The sequence below is a fragment of the Talpa occidentalis genome, unplaced genomic scaffold (genome assembly GCF_014898055.3).
Source record: "Talpa occidentalis isolate TD23 unplaced genomic scaffold, MPIMG_talOcc4v2.1 talOcc4.16, whole genome shotgun sequence".
In the NCBI taxonomy this organism is placed as follows: Eukaryota; Metazoa; Chordata; class Mammalia; order Eulipotyphla; family Talpidae; genus Talpa; species Talpa occidentalis.
In genome coordinates, this window is record NW_023601653.1 from 46,872,594 (window position 1) to 46,895,430 (window position 22,837).

The following is a 22,837-nucleotide window of genomic DNA, read 5'->3' on the forward strand; positions in this document are numbered from 1 at the left end:
CACTGGATAGCAGTGGTGATAGACGGGCGTGTTGAAGTCAAATTTAATTAAGACATTCCACTTTAAAATAGCAATTTTTAGTAACATAAATATCAGGGTCATCTTAAAGTACATTTCCCAATGAGCTGTGGAGGAAAGTTCAATTTAAAACTCAAAAATGGAAATCGGGCCTCCCCAGTGGCACAGCAGTTGAGCACTGGGCCGTGAAGCTGCCTGCAGCCTCTGCAGCACTGGTTCGATCCCCGGCCACCAGGCGAGGGTCCCACATGGTGCGGCAGACCTCTCCTGCCATGCTCACTGCTCCCTTCAGCAGTGTATTTCGTCAGTCTGCCTGTTCTGTTCCCTGCTCTGACTCTGGTGAATTCTCTCACCCTCCCGCACTTCTGACTGTACCCAGTACTTGTATAAAAAAATAAATAAATCTTAAAAAAAAAAAAAGATAATATAAATGAAAGAAACTGGAGAAAAGCAGTGAACAGAGCAGTGGCATTGTGGAGATCCTTGAGGAAGTTAAAAGCAACTGATCTTAGTCAAAGCAAGTGTGTTTGTGTGTGTGTGCGCACGCGTGCACACGCATGAGTATCTACACAAGACGTAGTGAGATATAAGCATTAATTCCATAGATGTGGTATGAAATGTATCTTTCTCAAATATAGTTTGAGAAGTACTAGAGATGCTGACAGAAATGCAGACTTCTGGTTCATATCCCAAATCTAATGAGCCAAAATCTATGGAGATAAGAGTTTCAAAACCACTCCTCATTTTTATCCATCTTGGGTAATTACTATGAATTATAGACCTAAAAACTTCTGCTCTGTATTATATAAATGAAAGAACAATTATGTGATTATAGTTGTATTTACCAATACTGAGTAAGTAGTATGATCATTTTTCTTATTATTACAGAAGCACATTTCCAAAATATACTATACTGCAGAGCTATAGAAAACAAAATGGTATGGTACTACAATGAAAATAGACACATGGATCTCTTCAATGGAATAGAAAGAGAACCCAAAAATAAACCCACATTTATATGGCAACTAATGTATGACAAAGGATCTAAGAATATATATACCATGAGAATGGGATGTCTCCTCAAAAACTGATGCTGCTAAAATTAAACAGTCATATGCATGCAAAAGAATGAAACTATACCAATCTCATAACTTACATAGCAATTACCTTAGAACGGATTAAAGACTTATATGCAAGATCTGAAAATATAAAATACATATAAGAAAACAGTGAAAACACTCTTTGACATTGGTTTCAGTGATGATTTTGCAGACTCATCTTCAATGGCAAGGAAAACAAAATCAAAAATAAACAAATGGCACTAGTCAAGGAACCCTCATACACCGCAAGTAGGAATATAGATTGGTCCACCCATATGAAAAACAGTATGAAGGTTTTCCAAATATTAAAAATAGATTTGCCATATATTCCAGCAATTCCACTCTTCTGTATCTATCTGAAGGATACAAAAACACTATTTTGACTGATATATGCACTGCTTATGTGCACTGCAACATTATTTACAGTAGCCAAGTTATGGAAACCACCTAAGTGCCCAATGACAGTTGAGAGGATTAAGTAGTTATGGTATATATACACAATGGAATACTACTTAGCTACACAAAAAGATGAAATTTTGCCATTTGGACAAACATGGATAGAAGTGAAAGGAATTATGCTTAGCAAAATACAGCAGAAGGAAAAAGGGTAAAAACCATGTTTTTACTCTATTTGGAAATAAAGAAACAAAACAAAGGATTAGAAAAAAATAAAACCACCAATCCTAGAAATCTGACTAAAGAATTAAAGTTACCAGAAGGTTATGTTGGGAGAGTGGGGCATATAAGGGGGGAAGGGCCCAATGGACTAAGATGGAGGATTCTGGAGCTTTCAAAAGGGTGTAGTCTGGTAACCTATATCTGAAAAGGTGTGAAACCATTACCCCAAATCACATACAGTGCTGCAAACCAATGTTACTTCAACAACCACAAAAAAGGAAGCAACTGAAAAAATAAAAATAGTATCAGCTAAAAAACTTTTTCTACAAAAATAAAAACAAGAGATATATGGAGTGTTGCATCCTTATGCATGAGGCAGTGGTGTATGCATTGAAAATTAAAATATATAAAAGTATATATACTTCAAGTTGAAAAACAAAATTTTAATTTTAAAATATTGTTTATTTTTAATAATATATTTTTTAATTTTAATATATTTTTATTAATGTATTTAATTGTTTTAATTTAAAATATATTTTTGGAGCCTCCCTGGTGGCCTGGGGGTTAAGTCTCAGTACTATGACCACCATGGCACAGCAGACCTCTTTGTCCCACCCGATGCTCCCCTCAGCATCTATTTCACTCAATCCACCTGTTCTGCTCACCACTCTGTCTCTGGTGAATCCTCTTATCCCCTGCACCTATGGCCTACACACCTGTTCTTCTATGCAAATATACACCTTTGCATATATATGCAGAATATATTTCCATTACATATATATAAATTTTAATAAATATATTATTAATTGAAATATATATAATGCTTAAAATCTAGTAAAGAAAGGCAGGCATAGACATAAGTAGGTCTAATAAAGGGTCATTGGGACAGGTTTGTACAACAGGGACACACAAACAAGAGAAATGACAGTTCATGTGGGAGATGTCAGGCTATGAGAAGCTTCCTGAATGAGGTGGAAGTAATCTTGAAAGATGAGTAGATGCTTGCCAGATATATAAAGCAGACACTAACAAAATTTACTATCTCATTAAAACATTACAGATATTTACAAAAATAGGTGCTGCTTTTGCTCAGAATTCTTTCTAAAGTCCATTACTAAAGAAATATTGAAGAAAACTATTATCTTATATAGATGAAATAATTGCCCAACACCATCCATGAGCTACAGCACTTGCCCTAGGTCAAGCATGACCAAGTTTAGGATAAATGCAAAGATAACAATATGTAAGCAGAACAGAAAGTCCGTGGCAGTCATGAAGGAGAAATAATAAATCAGGATTGAAATGTCAGTATCAATTCCACCTTCCAAGTAATTGTGAAGGAAAATATTCTCTAGAAGAAACTATCCTCTTGGGTAAATGCTGACTTAAATTTTAAGTTCTAACATATCAGATAATAGGCAATGACTGACTTTGCAAAGTACACACGTTGGTACGTTTGGGAAATGACGACTAGTGTTAAATACCTCAGCATTGACACTTCCCTGAACAATGACAGCATTAAAAGACAAAAAGTAAAGAAACAAGATAACATGCACATTCTCAAAGTATCAATTATATACACACACACACATATATATATATAAAATATGTATATATATCAGGTATATATATATCATTTAATACATAATTTCAGCAGAGTATCAGAAAATATAAGAATTTGTATTGCAAGTTATCACACAGAGGAGTGATATTTGAACACATTGTACGATGACTAATATAATTATTTAGTTCAATAATAATGGCAGTTTCCTCTTTACAACTCATCACTTTACCACAGTAAAATTTAATAAAGTGAAAGATTCTCACTCTGGTGATATTAGATATAGGAAGCTTTAGGGTAATGTATTTTATAAAAATCTTCTGTTTCAAATATCATTAAAACCCTAGTACTCTTGGGTATTATTTTTAGTGATTTAGTCACATTGTAAATGACTGTTTGATATGACCCTATCACAAATATGATTATATGCAAACAGAAAACCATAGGTATGTGTTTACAATGATAAGCATGGTTGTGTTCCCTACCATTGCTGGAGTGAAATCCCAAGCACCGGACAACTGTGAACTTCTATGGCTTTTAAAAAGATATGCAAATCTTAGCAGAAACCTAACTCTAAAAAGAGCTGTGGAAAAAAAAAAAAACATGAGATGAATTTTTTCTCATCTATTTACGTTTCTTCCTAAATTACTCAAAAGTCGCATTCATAATGTTGGCATAAAAATGAACTAATTATTAGAGCTATTGAAAGTGCTGATATACAGTGTGTACAGGCTTACCATCTTGTAGCACGATTTCTTAGCAAGCATGATCTAGATACACTACTTCAAATATAAAGTTAATATCCTTAATATTTTTGAAGTTTCAAAGTCCTTTCTAACCCATTATCTCTCTTTTACTTCATTAAATGCATAAAATGGATTTTAAGATCTCCGATTAAATCACTGTCTTACTTGCAACCATTGTTCCCAGGGTAAAATGCAAAGTCTTTAACACTTTGAAAGAACTTTCTTGTTCTTCTACTTTCTACTTTTCAGCCACAAGTTTTGTTGTGTCATAGTTTATACTCTATCACAGATTCCTTTCAGTTATTTGAGGCAGTGAGGCTCTCCTAAACATCCCTGGCATTCATCTAACATGTTAACTATCTTGACACAAAGCACTCCTCACATGCTTCTGGGTTACCTTTTTTATCTATTTCCTCCCCTTTGCTTAAAGCAACTAAGGAAAGAGTTTGACTTATCCCTAATTCTATGTCTCGACAGTGTCTTCCACACAGATCTGAGTCTGTGCACTCTCCCCAGGCCCCTCTTTCTCCTCTCTGCTTCATTCCACTTACAGAAAAAAAAAAAAAAAAAGATAATAAATGAAGAAAAGAAAATAAATCCCTGCTATGGCCCTGATTCAACTACAGTCACGCCCAGCACTGCATTCAGTGCTCAAACATAGCCTACAGGTCGAGGCTGTTACAAGATGATACGAGATATTTAGGCCAAGGAGTTGACCACATCACATAACCCTAGTGCCCACAGCACAGTAAAAAGCTTGACTAACACTCACTGGAGGTGACCTTTGGTGCTCCACTACACTAGTTCCTTTACCTGTTACCTCATGCCAATACCACTTCTTCAGTCACTTAGATGGGTAGAAAGGCAGTAGTCTGAAAGTTTATTCCTATCACAACCTATTAAAAAATAAAAATGGGTGGGCCTCCCTGATGGCACAAGTGGTTAAGGCGCAACCTATGAAGCCATCCACAGCCTCTACAGCAAGAGTTCAATCCCCTCCGGCCAGGGAGATACCCACATGGCACAGCAGACCTTCCTGACTCTCCCGCTGCTCCCGTCAGCAGTGAATTTCAGTCAGTCTGCCTGTTCTGTTCCCCATTCTGTCTCTGGTGAATCCTTTCACTCCCCCCCATCTCTGGCCTGTACCCCAATTCTTGTATCCATAAATATATAAATCTTTTTAAAAAAATAAAATGAAATAAAAATGAGGTCTATCTGGTGGCCTATGGGAAAAGTCTTAGCACTATTACCGCTAAGACCTGAGTTCAATCCCCGGCCAGGGAGCTGACCCACATATGGCACAGCAGACATCTCCTGTCTCCCCCACTGCTCCCCTTAACTGTGGATTTCAGTCAATCTGCCTGTTCTGCTCCCCACTCTGTCTCTGGTGAATCTTCTCAGCTCCTGTACCTCTGGCCTACACCCCAGTTCATCTATGCAAAAATAAATAAATAAATAAAAAGTAAAAATAAAGACACACAAAACATATCACAAATGCTGGAGAAAAAATAAACACCCAAGATAAGTCTCAATCCAGGATAACTGTGTAATATTCCTGAAGAAGAGATGAAGATAACAGTTACAAACAGGGTTAAAAATAATTAAAATAACAATGGACAATGTAAAACAAGTATACAGGATAAAGACTAAGAAAATATGAGACTCATTCAATTCAAACTAAGAATATATTTTTTCAAAGATTTTTTTATTTATACAAGAACCAGGGTACAGGCCAGATTCGCAAGAGGGTAAGAGGATTCACCAGAGACAGAGTGGGGAATAGAACAGACAGACTGACAAAATACACTGCTGAGGGGAGCAGCGGCTAAGACAGGAGAGGTCTGCCACGCCATGTGGGATTCTCGCCAGCCAGCCGGAATCGAACCTGTACTGCAGAGGCTGCGGACAGCTTCACAGTGCAGCATTCAACAGCCTGTGCCACCAGGGAGACCCTAGTTAAAAGTATTTCTAAGCAAAATGTTTAATATGCAGACTGATTTGTTCTTTCTTCTTAGAGTACATTTGAGAGGCAACCCATCTATGTGGCAAAGATGCTAAAATTAAAAGGCCAATTTTAATTTACTTTTAATTTAAATTTAAGAGTTTTTCTAAAATATTTTTGAAGGATCAAAAATGTTAAGGTATTCAGTAACATAAAATGGTATTCTGAAGAGATTAAGGATATGATCATAGATAATCTCAGCCTTCTCTGCACAAGTCAGAAATAGAGAAAAGATTTTCTTGGGAAGATCAGTGACTAAGAATCTGGTCTAATAGAGTGAATCCTTGTGACATCATTGGGAGACCTACAGAGAGGCCCCTAAAAATATTATTTTTTAAGAAGCGGGGTACAGGCCACAGTTGTGGGGGATGAGAAGATTCACCAGAGAGAGCGGGGAGCAGAAAAGGCAGATGCACTGAAATACACCACTGAGGGGAGCAGCGGGCTAGACAGGAGAGGCCTGCAGCACCATGTGAATTGCTCCCCGGCTGGCCTGGGATCGAACTCATTGTGCAGAAGTCGTGGACAGCCTCACAGTGCTGTGCTCAACGCCCTGCGCCACCAGGGAGGCCCTAAAAATATATTATAAAATAAATGAACTTTAAAATACAACAGAAGGCCCCACAAGTAGATAATTGCAAGTAACAGAAGAATTTGTGAGCTTTAAAACACAGTAGCAGAGAACACATAAATAGAACAGCAAATAGAAAAAAGAATAAAAATATGAAAATAGTATAAAAGCCCTTTGGGATAAACTAATGAGAAATAGCATCCATGTCACAGGAATCCCAGAAGGAGAAGAGAGAAAAAAGTATATAAATATTAATTTTGTTTGTTTTTAATTTTTGTGTAGAAGAACTAGGGTGTAGGCCAGAGGTGCAAGAGGTGTGAGGATTCACCAGAGCAGGGAGCAGAACAGGCAGATCGACTGAAATCTTTTGCTAAGGGGAGCAGCAGGCGAGACAGGAGAGATATGTTGCACCATGTGGGTAGCTCCCTGGCCTGGATCAAACTGATGCTATGGCAATGAAAGCCCTGAGACCGCCAAGGAGGCCCCAGACCAGGGTTTAAGATAGAATTACTATTTATAGTTTATACCATTGGCAAGCAAAATAAAGCAAAAAGGCATAACAAGTTCTGATGTTAAAATTCAAAGTTAAAATAATGAATTTTTAAATGGCACACTGCAATTTTTTTGTGTTTGGGAAATTTCCTCATGTAAAGCAGCACTTCAGTGGAAGACCATTTTGTTTATGAGATATTCATTAAGAAAACGTAATTTAGGGCCTCCCTGGTGGCACAGCAGTTGAGTGCTGGCCTACTAAGCTGCCCGCAGCCTCTGCAGTGCCGTTTCGATCCCCAGCCGCCGAGGGTCCCACATGGCGCAACAGACCTCTCCTGCCGCCCGCTGCTCCCCTCAGCAGTGCACTTCGTCAGTCGGCCTGTTCTGTTTCCCACTCTGGCTCTGGTGAATCCTCTCACCCTCCCGCACTTCTGACTGTACCCCGTGCTTGTATAAATAAATAAATAAATCTTTAAAAAAAAATGTAATTTAGAATGATTAATCTCTTGTGTTGATACTAACTTTATTGGGATTCTAAGGATAGTTACTGTCACCTAAAATAGAAAACTTTTAAACCGTGACTCACAAAATATTTAAAGTCAGTTATCATAAAGAGGTAGAACAATACAGTGATTTATCACTTAGGTTTAGGAGTCTGATAACCTGGATATGTTTCTAGCTTCTCATTTTTCCCATCTGTAAAATGGTAAAAATAGCATATAAAATCCACTTCACTGGATTTGGTAATGTTACATCATATGCAGCACATTTAAAATAAAGCATATCACAGAGTAAACGCTAAAAAAAATTATGGTTAATAATTGAACTGCTATTATAGAGAGGAGATTATTTGAACAAGTCAAAGGGAAATAACAATCTTATATAACTTTTAGTTTTCAAACTAGGTTAGATTAAGGATCTAGGTAAGTACTTATCTATTTTTCATAAATGTCTTTTGTAATAGTTGCTTTTTCTGGGAAAAAAAGTAATTTATTTCATTTACTTGTCCAAGATTGTACCCAATGCATGCTACGCCAACTGAAAAGTTGAATATTGTCTACATAAGAGTATCTAGAAAAAAAAAGTAATAAATCTAGTACAAACATATAAGGGAGAGAACACTGTACTTGTCACCAAAAGTAAGTATGCCCTAAAGTAAAGAAAAAATAAGTGTAAAATGTGTATATATAATGTATCTGTGAGTGTGCACAGATAGAATGTACAGTGTGTGTGTGTGTGTGTGTGTGTACAGAGAGACTGATAAATCAAATACAAGACTTTAAAATTATTAAAGAAATTTGCTGTCAGTGGGTTTCTTCGCACATTATTAAAATCAAAATGAAAACAACACATGTAGGAAACAGGCAGTGAGTTTTCACTGCTTGTTAAGGACTCTCCATTGACTGTTAATATCCAGATCAATGCAACTGACCTAGACATAATGGTGGCTGGCATCTCGCAGTGAGCTGTTTTGGGTAAGCACCATACATCAAACATGCAAATATAAGAATACCTTACCTCTTTACAACTTCTCCATTATTACATTATGTTGGGAAAATTGCATATTTCTCTAAGCTTGTTTCTTTTTTTTTTTTTAAAGATTTATTTATTTATTTATACATGAACTGGGATACAGGCCAGATGCGCGGGAGGGTGAGAGGATTCACCAGAGACAGAGCGGGGAGCAGAACAGGTAGACTGACTAAATACACTGCTGAGGGGAGCAACGGGCGAGACAGAAGAAGTCTGCCACATGAAGTCTGCCGCGCCATGTGGGACCCTTGCCGGCCAGCCGGTATCCAACTGGAGCTGCAGAGACTGCGGACAGCTTCATTGCGCAGCGCTCCAGGGGAGACCCTCGAAGCTTATTTCTTTACCTGTAAGTGTGAATAATTGTTTCTTTCAATCAAACTTTCAGAATTGTAACCAGATTTTGTAAACTACTGAAAATCACACCAGTGGAAGAGCTTTTATTGAATAGAGAAAGGGGATTAATTTTTGACAATATTTAATTCCAACAAAACTAAATTTATATATCTACATTATTCATGAAACACTACATTTCTTCTAAAATACAACTATTGAAAAGAGACTTACCTATTGATTTAGTATTTGGGAATTATTCAATGTCCTATACATAATTTTTCATTATAAAATTGTTTAACAGGGCCTCCCCTGGTGGCGCAGGCAGCTGAGCGCTGCTCTGTGAAGCTGTCCCCAGCCTCTGCAGCACCGGTTGGATCCCGGCCAGCCGGCGAGGGTCCCACATGGTGCAGCAGACCTCTCCTGTCTCGCCCGCTGCTCCCCTCAGCAGTGTATTTAGTCAGTCTGCCTGCTCTGTTCCCTGCTCTGTCTCTGGTGAATCCTCTCACCCTGCCGCAAATCTGGCCTGTACCCAATTCTTGTATGGATAAATAAATAAATCTTTAAAAAAAATTAAGTCTCTCATTTGTCTGTCTTGTATAAATCAACAAATCAGAAAGTTATTTCTTGAAAACCTTTTGAAGACTGACAGAGCTCCTAGTTCATATTTGTTGATTTCCAAGGTAGAAATATAAATCTTTTATATGTTGAAGTCTTTGAATGAGTTAGTATTTGCCTTCTTTTATTCATTTCTTCAGGAAATGTTTATTGACTATCAACTATATGTAAGTTCAATGAAAGCCAACTATCAATAGAATATGGCACAATCACCATCCTCAACTGCTCACAGTGAAGGTAACAGACAAGTCAATAGTCAGTTACAATATTGTATCATGGAAAGAAATTGGCAAACTTCAGATACAATTGTAGAGGAAAGTTAGCAACATCTGGGGCACAAAGGAAAAATAAATCTGCCCTCTTTATTTATGTATGCATACAAGAGCTGGGATATACCTCAGAGGTTGCAGGGGTTGAGAGAGTTCACCAGAGCAGAACTGGTGGATCTACTGAAATCCACTGCTGAAGGTGGTAGGAGGGAGACAGAAGAGGTCTGCTGTGCCACGCAGGTTGGGTCCCTGGCCAGGGATAGGCTCAGGTCACAGTGGCAGCTGATAGACTGAGATGTAACCCCTGAGCCACCAGGGAGGTCCCTCCTAAGAATAATTTTACCTCTTAAAGTTCTTGCCTTCTTCACACACAGTTTGCACCTAACAGAGAAATAAAATGATAAAAAAAAAAAAAAGTCTGCATCTCATTGTCAGAATGGTAGGAAATTATCATATGCCCACAAAAATTAATGTTTTGCTTCTTTAATGTGCTTGCCTTTATGTGACTTCTTTTTTTCCCCACTGAAAATAATCTCACCTGTCCCACCATCTATAAAGCTAGGATTCTACCTTATGGATGGGGACAAAGAAAGCAGCTGGCTGGGACCTTTCTCTCACTGACCTGTTCTCTTGGGTTAATCCTCAAATTTTGACAACAAAAATAAAGTTTTACTTTCCTCTAAACAGCAGTGATTATTTTTAAGTTTACAGTATAGTAGTTGCTATGGCTGAGGCATACACCAATGGAAGCACTGAATAAGGGCTCAACATTCAACTCTGGATGTTTTGGGAAGTCTCTTTTTTTTTTTTTTTAATGATATTCTTTTTTTTTTTCTTTTAAGATTTATTTATTTATACAAGCACTGGGTACAGTCAGAAGCGTGGGAGCGTGAGAGAATTCACCAGAGCCAGAGCGGGGAGCAGAGCAGGCAGAAGGACCGAAGTACACTGCTGAGGGGAGCAGCGGGCGGCAGGAGAGGTCTGCACACCATGTGGGACCCTCCTCCGGTGGCCGGGGAGCAGCCGGGGATCGAACCGGCGCTGCAGAGGCTGCGGCCAACTTCGCAACCCTGCACTCAACCGCTGCGCCACCGGGGTGGCCCTTGGGAAGTCTCTTAAGGAAGGCAGCAGCTGGCCAAAATCTAGAAGAGCTTAATCAGATCAGTTACAGGGCAGACATATTCTTTTTTTTTGTTTGTTTGTTTTAAACATTTTTTTAATTAATTTATTTATACAAGCACTGGGTACAGTGAGAAGCGCGGGAGGGCAGAGAACTCACCCAGCCGGAGCCGGGAGGGGGGAGCAGAGCGGGGAGCAGAGCAGGCAGAAGGACCAAAGCACACCGCTGAGGGGGGCAGCGGGCGGCAGGAGAGGTCTGCATGCCATGTGGGACCCTCCTCCGGTGGCCAGGGAGCAGCCAGGGATCTAACCGGCCCTGCAGAGGCTGCGGGCAGCCTTGCAACCCAGCGGTCAACCACTGCGCCACCGGGGAGGCCCGGGCGGACATATTCTTTCTGGCAGGGAAGAGAATATGAAGGAGGAGTGTAATTTTGAAAAAGAAAAAAAGCGTGATCCATTAGGGGAAATACAATCAGTTCGATGTGATCAGCATTACACGAGTCTGGAGATGGAAGACTGGAATAATAAAGTGAATTTACAGACATAAACATGGGTCTTTTAATAAAGGATTTTAAATGCAATACTTTGGGCATTTTATTATGGAAACAAAGGGAGTCTTTATGAAAGGATTTTCTGTAGAGAAGTCATCTGATGAGGTTTTAGAAAGATAACTTGGTGTAGGGAGTGAAGGAAGACTGAAATAGGAACTCTGAACTCGGAATGTCTTCATTTCCTACAGAGAAACAAAGACAGAGATTCAATAACTAGCCTCAAATCATACAGCTTGTAACTGGCCAAGTTGCATTTCATGCAAAGTTCTGCATAATTCTAATGCAAATGTTCTTAAGGAACAAGGAAACTGCTTCTCAGAAAAGAAATTGATGTGACCTCCTCTAACTATTTTAAGCAGTTACAAATAAAACAGTGTGAGAAAAGCAATGACATGGTCAGGTCTAGCTTTCAAAATCAAGTACGGGGTGAGCAATTATCCAGTGAATTAGAGACCATCTGGATAACCCTGGCAAAGTAGATTTAGTACCTGAGTCATTCAGATAATTGTGCAAACAATGTGTCCTGTGCTCGCTGAATAAACCAGTCATTAATGTCTCCCCTAGTACATTCTGCCCCTTGGCACATCTGAAGTGGACAACAGTAGCTCAGGAAGAATTAAGGTACTTTTTACTTCATGGGAGAAGCCCATCAATAATAATGGGATCTTAATAGACTGAGAATGTATTTTATATGTCCCCAGGAGGCATTTCACACTGAGATATATACATGATATGCATAAGCTAAATCCCACTTCAAAGAGGCAACTGCAGCTTCAAATGTGTGCGTTTATATACACTTGTCAGGTAGCAGAGAATTTTTTGGGTGTTCATGTAATAAGAGATACGACTGCAAATAGATTTACAGATTAAACTACCATGGAGTTAATTTCTGCTTGTCCAAAAATATACAAATAAAAGATTAAAAACAGGATGAGGAAAAATTTAATGGTATCCAACAATTTTCTTACTATATAAAGAAAATATGAGTATCCCTAATTAAAAAATTGTCAATGAAATCCATAAATTAAGAAATACTTAGCTAATAAACATAAAAATGTCTTTAATTCATGCAAAATTATAGAAACACAAATGAAAAGAATAACTACAAACATAATTTCTACTATTAAAATAGTCACAATTTTTCAAAAACACAATACTATTAGCGAGAATTCTGCCAAATCAGTGCATTCCAAGCAACAATTTGTGCATGAATTGTTTTACTGGGGCAATTTAGTAATAAACTTTAGGAATCTAGAAATATTTATGTTTGACCCAGTAACCTCTAAGAAGTTATTGTAAGAAAAATGTCAGAAATTCAAAGATTAATGAATACTTATGTACATTTCCATAATTCTGAAAAACTGGAAATAATCTAAAGACTAAGTAAAAGAATATTTAGCAACCATAAAAATATAGGTCAGTAAGAATATTAAATGAAGTAAATGAATATTTATGGTATGATATTGAGTGGGGGGAAAAGCTAACAGCAAAAATAAATATTCACTCTAATTCCAAATGTGTAAATTTGAAATAGTGATGTATATTCATAGGAATAAAACTGAAGTGTTGAGAGAGGATCTCTGTGTCTGGTGGAATTTCATTTTATATTCAATTTTTTCTGCTACATTTTCAAGGTCACACAACTCTTAAGTCCTATTCTCAGGATTTGAAGTCAAGTGTTCTGGCTATATAAAGTTGGTGCACTTTAAGATATGAAGTAAAGCACAGGAAAACTTTCAAAGCGAAGTGGAAGCTACAGTGAAAACTAAAAGTATATTATATCAAAAATAATATGTGGTAGAGTGAAACAAAGATTTATATACTGGGAGATTTGACAAACTTTCTACTACACTAATCGAGGCATGCAATGACATATGAAATGGCTATGAGGAAATCAAAGAGACATGAAGACATATGTATCTCATGTTATTGCAGCACTATTTACAACAGCCTAGGACTAGAAACCTAACTGCCCATTGATTGATGAGTGAATATGAAAGATATGGTATAGATATCCAATGAAATACTATTTTGCCCATATAAAAATCCTGCCTTTTATAACAACATGGAGATACCTGGGGGGTATTATGTTTAGTAAAATAAGTCAGATGGGGAAAGACAAACCCATTCTATACATTCATTCATTCATATCTCTACATTCATATGTGGAAAAAACAAATGAACTAAATAAAACAAAAATAAAATGTTTGGACTATAAGATTGTCATCCAAAAGAATATTTAGAGCTTTCAGGGAGAATGAAAACTTATTCAAGTCTAATGACTGAATCCTGGAGGCCACATTTCTAAGCATTAAAGAGAACCTCTGTTAGTTTCCCCAATCTGCAGTTAGAAAGGGATTTATAAAGCTAAAATCCCAGAACCCCCTGGAGGCCTAGGAGATAAATCTAGGGCAACCAACACAGTGGCCTGACTGATCCCTGGCCAGAGAGCTGACCCACACAGGGCTCAGCAGACCTCTTCTGTCTTGCCTGCTGTGCCCCTCAGCAGTGCATTTCAGCAGATCCACCTGTTCTGCTCCCCACTCTGTCTCTGGGGAATTCTCCCTCTCTCTCCCTCTCTCCCCCTCTCTCTCCCTCTCTCCCCCTCTCTCTCCCTCTCTCTCCTTCTCTCTTCCTCTCTCCTCTCTCTCTCTCTCTCTCAAACACACACACCCACCCGCACCTCTGGCCTATACTCCAATTCTACACAAAAATAAAAATTGAATCTTTAAAAACAAATAAAGCCTGGGCCTCCCCGGTGGCGTAGCGGTTGAGCGCTGGGTTGCGAAGCTGCCCGCGGCCTCTGCGGCGCCTGTTCGATCCCCGGCTGCTCCCCGGCCACCGGAGGAGGGTCCCACATGGTGCTCAGACCTCTCCTGCCGCCCGCTGCTCCCCTCAGCAGTGTACTTCGGTCCCTCTGCCTGCTCTGCTCCCCGCTCTGGCTCTGGTGAATTCTCTCACCCTCCCGCGCTTCTGACTGTACCCAGTGCATGTATAAACAAAACAAACAAACAAACAAATAAATAAATAAAACATGCCTCTATAAAAAAAAATAATTAAAAAAATAAAAATAAAATAAAGCCAAAAACCACCAGGGTAGTTTTCAGTTATAAGAGCAGTTGTCGGAGTTATGAATAGCTACTGTTTTTTTTTTTTTTTGGTTGTTTTTTGTTTTTGTTTTTTATTTATTTATATAAGCACTGGGTATAGTCAGAAGCGCGGGAGGGTGAGAGAATTCACCAGAGCCAGAGCGGGGAACAGAACAGGCAGACTGACAGAAGTACACTGTTGAAGGGAGGAGCAGGCGGGGATGGAACCAGCGCTGCAGAGGCTGCGGGCAGCTTTGCAGCCCAGCACTCAACCGCTGCGCCACCAGGGGAGGCCAGATTAGCTACTGTTTTGAAGCCAAAAAGTGCAGTCAACCAATGACAGGCTCTCCCAGGATGTAGTGTCTTTTTCTGGGGACGTGTCCTATAAACATTGTCTCCTTCCTCTTGGGTGGGGAAGGTGGCAAAAGCTGCGCATGTCTGATGGTTCCAGTTTCATTAATGACTTCCTTGGGGGATTTTCCCTTCCATGTGACTGGTTCGTAGTTACCAAAGGGGAAGAAGCAAAAAGGTGGGAAAAGAGGGCCGAGAGAACTACGGTATAGAGAAAGACAGATCTGGGTATCGGCAGCGAACTTATGGTTGTATACACACATGTTGATTCTTTACTGTGAACTCCGGAAATGTATATAATGTTATAATGCAATGTTACTGCAATTAAAAAATAACTTGAGCGCCACGCTGTGAAGCTGTCTGCAGCCTTTGCAGAGCGGGTTAGATTCCCAGCAGCCAGGGAGATTCCCACATGGCGCAGCAGACCTCTCCTGTCTGGCCCGCTGCTCCCCTCAGCAGTGCCTTCGGTCTCTCTGCCTGTTCTGCTTCCCACTCTATCTGGTGAATCCTCTCACCCTCCAGCGCCTCTGGCCTGTACCTCAGCTGTTGTATAAATAAAAAGTAAATCTTTTTAAAAAAAGAAAAGAAAATGGGACTTTAGCCATGGGTAGGGGCAGGGAAGCACCTAATCATTCTACGCTTCGTCTTTTAGTGACACTATGGCTCTGAACTATGAATTTCACAAGGCTTCTCTCTTTTTCTTCCTCCTCCTCAAGTAAAAAAGGATGACCAGAGTGAACTGGGGTTAAGTATTTCCCTTCCACCTGGCCAATTAGGCTGCACTAATAACCCAGTAGGTTAAGCTCCGATTAACTAGTTTCTCCTGAGAGGGTATTATGTTTAGTGAAATAAGTCAGATGGGGAAAGACAACCATGATTTCACTCACAGGTGGTATAAAGAGAAAACATATTAACAAGAAAAAAACAAAACAATAGCTTTTAGACTAGGAGACCAATTAAAGGTTACCAGAAAGGAAGGAGTAAGGACTGGGTAAATCAAGACAAAGGAGATAATTGTTTTGTAAAGGATGAAACTGGATGTATTGACACCTGAAACATAATGTTCTAAGCAAAGTTACTTCAATGAAAAACAACTCAAAAAGATAAACTGAGGGCCTCCCCGGTAGCGCAGCAGTTGAGCGCTAGGTTGCGAAGTTGCCCGCAGCCTCTCCAGCGCCAGTTCGATCCCCGGCCGCCGACCGAGGGTCCCACATGGCGCGCAGACCTCTCCTGCTGCCCGCTGCTACCCTCAGCAGTGTATTTCACCGGTCTGCCTGTTCTGCTCCCCGCTCTGACTCTGGTGAATTCTCTCACCCTCCCGTGCTTCTGACTGTACCCAGTGCGTGTATAAATAAATAAATCTTTAATAAAATAAAATTAACTGAGTATAATAACTGACAAATGCATAGATTATAGATTCATATGGTAAGTGAAATATTATCAGGTTTTTCCACCCTCCCGCTATTAGCATTAATGATGGATCCCTGCAGTCCTGAATGCATGCCTGATGGCGGGTACCTGGAGTGGAGTGTGGGCATGCATAGATGGACACACCTGCATTGAGACTGGGGCTTATAAGGATAGTGTCACAGGGGCGCCAGCTGAACCAGAAGAAGAGAGCAAAGAATGAGAAAAAGCAACAGAATGAGAGAAGAGCAGAGAGTCCAGAAAGAGTGAAGATTTGCCAAGGGCTGGGATGCAGGCCAGCCTCCAGGCCCGCCACCACCCCACCCCCCCGCCTTGTTCCTGGTAAATAAAAATACACATAAATGAAATAAAATAAATAAAAGCCTGAAAAGCCACCTAGGGCTCCAGGACTCTCCTTTACCCATCTGTATATGTTCATAGAGATCCTTAACCATGCCTTGCTGGCACTACAATATGTCTACCCAAATAGAAGATACAAATGAGTTGAGAATGAAAATGAATAAATGAATGAATTACGGAAAAAGCAGTGGGAACTTAGAGGCAGAAGGAAAGAAGCCTGAAAGGGAAAAAAAAAAAAAAAAACTAATCACAAACCAGAAAACCTAGAACATTGTAGTACCCCTTTTTTTTTTATAGAGGCATTTTTTTTTTAATTTATTTGTTTGTTTGTTTTGTTTATACATGCACTGGGTACAGTCAGAAGCGCGGGAGGGTGAGAGAATTCACCAGAGCCAGAGCGGGGAGCAGAGCAGGCAGAACGACCGAAGTACACTGCTGAGGGGAGCAGCGGGCGACAGGAGAGGTCTGTGCGCCATGTGGGACCCTCCTCCGGTGGCCAGAGAGCAGCCGGGGATCGAACAGGCGCCGCAGAGGCCGCGTGCAGCTTCGCAACCCAGCGCTCAACCGCTGCGCCACCGGGGAGGCCCTGTAGTACCCCTTTTAAAAGACAGCTTAAAAGCAATGACTATGGTTGAAAAAAATCAAAAATTGGTTTTCACTAAGTATATTACCATTACTAGAAGCAGTACTCCTACTAATAATAAATATTTATGAATAATTACTATGAGCCAGCCCCTAGTTTAAATGTTACATATATTATCTCATTTATACTCAAAATCTCACACACACACAGAAAAAAAACCTCTGAAGTAAATGCTATTATAATCTCCAATTGGCTTACTGACATTTACTTATCTGGATAATGATATATGAATATTAACACATGTAGGCCTTCTTCCAAAGCCTCTTCACACTCAGTATTTTCCAGTGGCTAATGGAGACGAGATTAGGATGGAAATGCAGAAGGAGTAACTTATTTCTGATAAAAAAAAAAAAATTGTCACCAATTTAGGGGGATTCATTTGATAGCTAGAGGAAAGAAGAAGAGATAAGACAAAGAAAGGAAGATTAGAAAAATTAAGGGAAAATTTTGACATCACATCATTGTGGTATCAAGAAATAGAACTTAAGAAAAGGAGATTTTGAGAAAATTTTGGATCACAGATCAGCATCTGGTATCAGAACTTAAGAAAGAGGAGATGGACAGCATGGAAAATTGCAGATGAAAAAAGGGAAGAAAAATGAACAACATGAATAAAATGAAAATATTGGACTTAAAGAAGAGCTTACTAATAAGTTAGAGAACTTAAGGTCCGCAATACAATATTGACCAGGGCCAATTTTCATGCCGAAACAGATAAAATGAACATTGGAAATGGATGGAAATTGCAGGTTTATTTTTTAATAAGGCAATTTACATGGCATGTTTTATATATACTTTATATAAACAATATCTGAATCATCTAATTTTCCTTTTGCTCTCAGGAGGCATAAGACACAGAGCATACGTAGATTAAACTGTATATAGTCATAACCCCTATTGGAAAACAGAAACATTCTGTGGAAAGACAGAAAACACCTCATGTCATCCATCACTCCTCATGGAGAGGATATTAGAGCTAAAAGAAGTTTCCAAAGTAGTCCTACCAGGGCCTCCCTAGTGCCTAGGGGTTGAGTCTCAGCACTATCATGGCTATGGCCTGAGTTCAATGCCCGCCAGGGAACTGACCCACAAGGTGCAGCAGACCTCTCCTGCTTGTTCGCTGCTCCCCTCAGCAGTGGATTTCAGTAGATCCGCCTGTTCTGCTCCCCACACTGACTCTGGTGATTCCTCTCACCCCACCTACACCTCTGGCCTGCACCCCAGTTCTAAGCCCCCCCAAAAGAAGTTCCCAACATACAGCTTCCTATCAAAAAATAGATTAGGCCCAAGTGATTGCTGTTACCATCCAAGCAATTCCTAAGGACAGCACTTCCTCAATATAAATTTTTGAGCTTACAGAGACCTAATGTTCCAGGTGGTGGGGCACACAAAACTATGTCAAGTCCTTCTGCAAAGTACTTCCCACCTAATTGGAGGACAAACCAGACATACAAACAAAGATTAAAATGCAAAATATAAGACTGGATGTGATTAGGTTTCCAAATAAAAATGATCTAGTATAGATTCCAGAGAGGGGTGATTACTTTGTGTTGGAAACATTAGAGCAACAATGAATTTGAAAAAAGCATAAATTGATAGATACCAATGAACCATTATAATAATAATAATAGTTATATAAATAGTATATAAATATTAAAAAGTTATATAAATATTATATAACTATATATTATATAGTTATATAATATTATATAATATTATATAATATTATAATATAAATATAATAATAGTTCTTTTTATTAAGGACTCACCATGTGCCCGCCCTTGTGGTCAGGACAATACACATATTTTATTGAAACTTGGCAACAACCCTGAAAGTTCAGTACCATTATTCTCTTTTGAAAAACTGGGAGACTGAATTTCCAAGAAGGTAACACACTTACCCCAATCAGATAACATGAGAATTTGCAGAGCCAAAATTAGAAGTCAATTCCTACTGCCTGTAATAGTTCCTACAGTAAAATCCTTTGCCTTCAATATGATCTGATGAGTGGGAATATATTCTAGAAGCCCAAATTTAAATTTTATAGATACATATATAACTAGACCTGAATAACCTCACCATTATTGCTCCTGGCAGCAATAATGGAAGGGAAGCTGAAGTACCTTTTTTGAGGGAAAACTGTTATGTAAGTCACACCAGGTATACTGGAATATTAGGGCTGAGGTAGTGGATTTGGGGAAGAGATTAAGCAAATTATTTGTATCGTCTAAATCTTAGTTCTCATGTCCAGGAAAAATGGAAAGGTTATGGTCGGTATTATATGGTTCTAGGCAACCAGAAAAATAAATGCATCTATTTTTTAAAGTCCACCTAGTAAAACAGGTACGATATAAGCAGTAGCACAAGTCTACAAGTAAAATTTGCACAAAGAAATATATCAAAATTACCCTCAAAGATTCTAATGGTCCGTCCCTTGGTTCTATTTTCCTGTAAAGTGGGTGGATCCCCCCTCCAAGGCGTCACAATGCTGTTAGCCATAAGATATCACCCAAATAAATTTACCAGCAATCAACCGGTTATAGATAAAAGTAAATCATTATGCTCTGATGAGCCTATAAAATATCCCAGGTATGATATTTATTTACTGGATATATGCGTTCCATTGCAGGCTGATGAGGTTCACATGTGCACTGCAAAGTTGAAAATAAATGCAGGGAAATGGATAGAGATCAGATAGCACCCAACGAATGTGTTCAAAACATTTGGAAATACTGATCATCGCGTGCATTTATAACACATTATTTCAGGCGGTGATTCTTTTGAGTGAATCTTTCTCTTTTCCCCCAAAGGAGATTTTGATTCCCTTTTGCCCCTCCCACTAAGAGCTTCCAGATAGCTTCAGAAGGCCAAAGCAGCCTGCTCAGCAGCAGGCAAACAGGGCTGGCTGCGCAGGAACTATATATAGCTCCACCTTGGAGATGTGCACACACAAGCCGCACATACAAATGCTCGTGTTGGATTTGGCATGAATAAATGCGAAGGGTTGCAGCTCTCCCCTCTCTCGCTTCCCCTGCGTCCCAATTTCTCAGTAATTTTCAGATCCGGGTGTCATCAGTCCCTGAGAGTGATGCAGCGTCTAATTTCTCTGCAATTCTTCTGCCTACTGCTTCAGCAATCTGACTCCAACAGGAGCCGGCACTGGGCCAACACCTACTACCCAGATGCGGTCACCCCACGAGGCCGCCTCGCAGCCGCGGGGAGACCATCCGGGCACAATTTCTTGGCTCCGGGAATCCCTAGGACAAGCCCAGCTTCTTGATACCGGGCGAGAAGGTGGTTCCCAGTAGGCAATGGAGCCAGGCTGGGAGGGACGAGGCGAAGCCTGACCTGCCTCTCCCCTCCACGGTCTGCAGCAGCCAGAGATGGGCCGCGTCTGCCCACCAGAGACGTGATTAATCGGAAAACGACCTTCGAGTTGCAGGGATTTTGCCCCAGCCCCCACGCCCGAAGGAGCGGATGCAGAAGAGGGGTGCTGGGGGGGAATTAGTCGCCCCCCGCCCCGCCCCGCCCCGCCCCTCCGCGCAATTCCCAGATTTTTCAGAGCCGTTATGGAGTCTAGACGGTCGGTGGTCCCGGGAAAATGAGCGGTGCGGCCAGGCGTGGAGGGAGGAGACGCTTGGGCTTGGGGGGACACGCGGGTTCCCGCAGCTGACTTGCCGCTGCCCCGACCCTCCCCGCCGGGGCGACGCGGCATGATGGAGCCGGTCCCCGGGGCCGCAGCCTGCGAGAGCAAAGTTGGGGTGACGCGGATGGCGGCTCGGTCCCCTCTCCCCGGCGCCGCCACCTCTCCCCACCCGCACCCCGGCCCCGCAGCCCGCACCCTCCCCTCCAGCACCTGGAAAACCGCCCCCCGGGTCCTGCCCGCCGCGCCTCGCCACCAGGGCTGAGGCAACCGCGAGAGATTTGGGGGTGACGAGGGCGGGGCAGGGCTGGAGGACGGGGAAGGGTGGCAGCCGGAGCACGAAAACCCGCGTTCTTTATTCCAGCTGCAACGACGTGCAGCCTCCTACCTGCTCCAGCTCCCGCTCGCCGGCGCCGCGCGGCTGGACCGCAGCCTACAGGTTTCCCACTCGCGTGGCGAACACCTGAGAGCGCATCTCCGCACCCCGCGCCCTCCTCGGCTCGGCGGACCCACCAGCCACTCGACTCCCGAAGCCCGGCCTGGAGAACGGGTATTGGGGCCTGGGGCGGAGCGGGGCGGGCGCGCGAGGAAACCTGCTTCTCCGATTGGACAGACGGGCCGTCACTCTCGCCCCAGGACCAGGGCTTGCTCGGAGGCAGTCGCTGAACCCATCTGCAAAGGGGCTCTGCAGCTCCTGCAACCCAAACCCGCTGCTACCGGCTCGGGGACCCTGAGGAGGAGGGAAACAGGTTGGAGGACCTGTCGTCTGAGGCCTCAAGGGGCTGGGAGGGGCGAGGCATAACCCAGCACTTCCCAGAGCTTCCCAGAAGGGACCATCTGTTCTGGGAGGTTTGACAGGCTAAAATATCAGGAGTCTGCCCCTATGGAGAAGCACGAACTTCTGTTGAGAATGAAGCAAAAAGCATCCACTTGGGTGAAAAAAATAACAACAAGAAAAAAAGACGTGAGGTTTTTGTTTGTTTCAGATTTTTATTTTTGTGTAATTGTGACATGGCTGTGTGTGTGTGTGTGTGTGTGTGTGTGTGTGTGTGTGTAGAAAATGTTGAACTGCATAGACTCCAAAATAGTCCCTGACTGCATAGTAACCTCTGGAGAAAGGGTAACAGAAAGAAATAAAGGCCAGACTGCAGAAGTCTTTAAAAAAGAATCATCTCCTGGGCCTCCCTGGTGGCGCAGCGGTTGAGAGCTGGATTGCGAAGCTGCCCCCAGCCTCTGCGGCGCCGGTTTGATCCCCGGCGTCCCACATGGCACACAGACCTCTCCTGCCGCCAGCTGCTCCCCTCAGCAGTGTACTTCGGTTCTTCTGCCTGCGCTCTTCTCAGCTCTGGCTCTGGTGAATTCTCTCGCCCTCCCGCGCGTCTGACTGTACCCAGTGCTTGTATACATAAATAAGTAAATCTTAAAAAAAAAAAAAATCACCTCCTTTTGTGCCCTAATCCTGAAACTGCAGCGGATGTTTAAGCCACCCCAAATCCAGGTGGCCCCAAGCCTGCCATGTAGTGGAGATGGACGAGGGTAAAAGAACTTTGTGCCCATCTTCCATCTCTGCCATTTGTCGAGGTGGCATCAGAAAGCTATGGAATTCAAGAGATTTCATGGGGGAATGATAGATCACAAGTAAAGGTGGGGGGGGGGTAGGAAGGTGACTTGTTTTAGTACCATAATAAGAAAACAATTTTCTCTATCACAGGCGGCTTTCTTTCTACAAATTGCCAAGGTCTTCAGCCATCTATGCAAAGTACTCATCTTAGCTACCACTGAACTGAACGTAAGACATGACTCTCATCCTCAAAG

The 22,837-nt window shown here is 41.3% G+C and overlaps 1 protein-coding gene and 1 pseudogene across 5 annotated transcripts in view; both read right to left on the reverse strand.

Moving 5' to 3' along the window:
• The window catches only part of CNTN1 (contactin 1), a 397,546-nt gene extending 376,006 nt beyond the window's left edge, over nucleotides 1–21,540 (reverse strand). For 4 of the 5 annotated variants that reach the window (XM_037514140.2, XM_054696300.1, XM_054696297.1 and 1 more), the window contains exon 1: nucleotides 21,411–21,540. The gene's annotated coding sequence lies outside the window, so the exon portion shown is untranslated. Of the gene's footprint in view, nucleotides 1–3,782; nucleotides 3,881–21,410 lie in introns of those variants that run through there. The other variant, XM_054696298.1, reaches the window with a different exon arrangement.
• Nucleotides 21,456–22,837, reverse strand: part of LOC119246949 (40S ribosomal protein S14-like) — a 65,648-nt pseudogene continuing 64,266 nt past the window's right edge.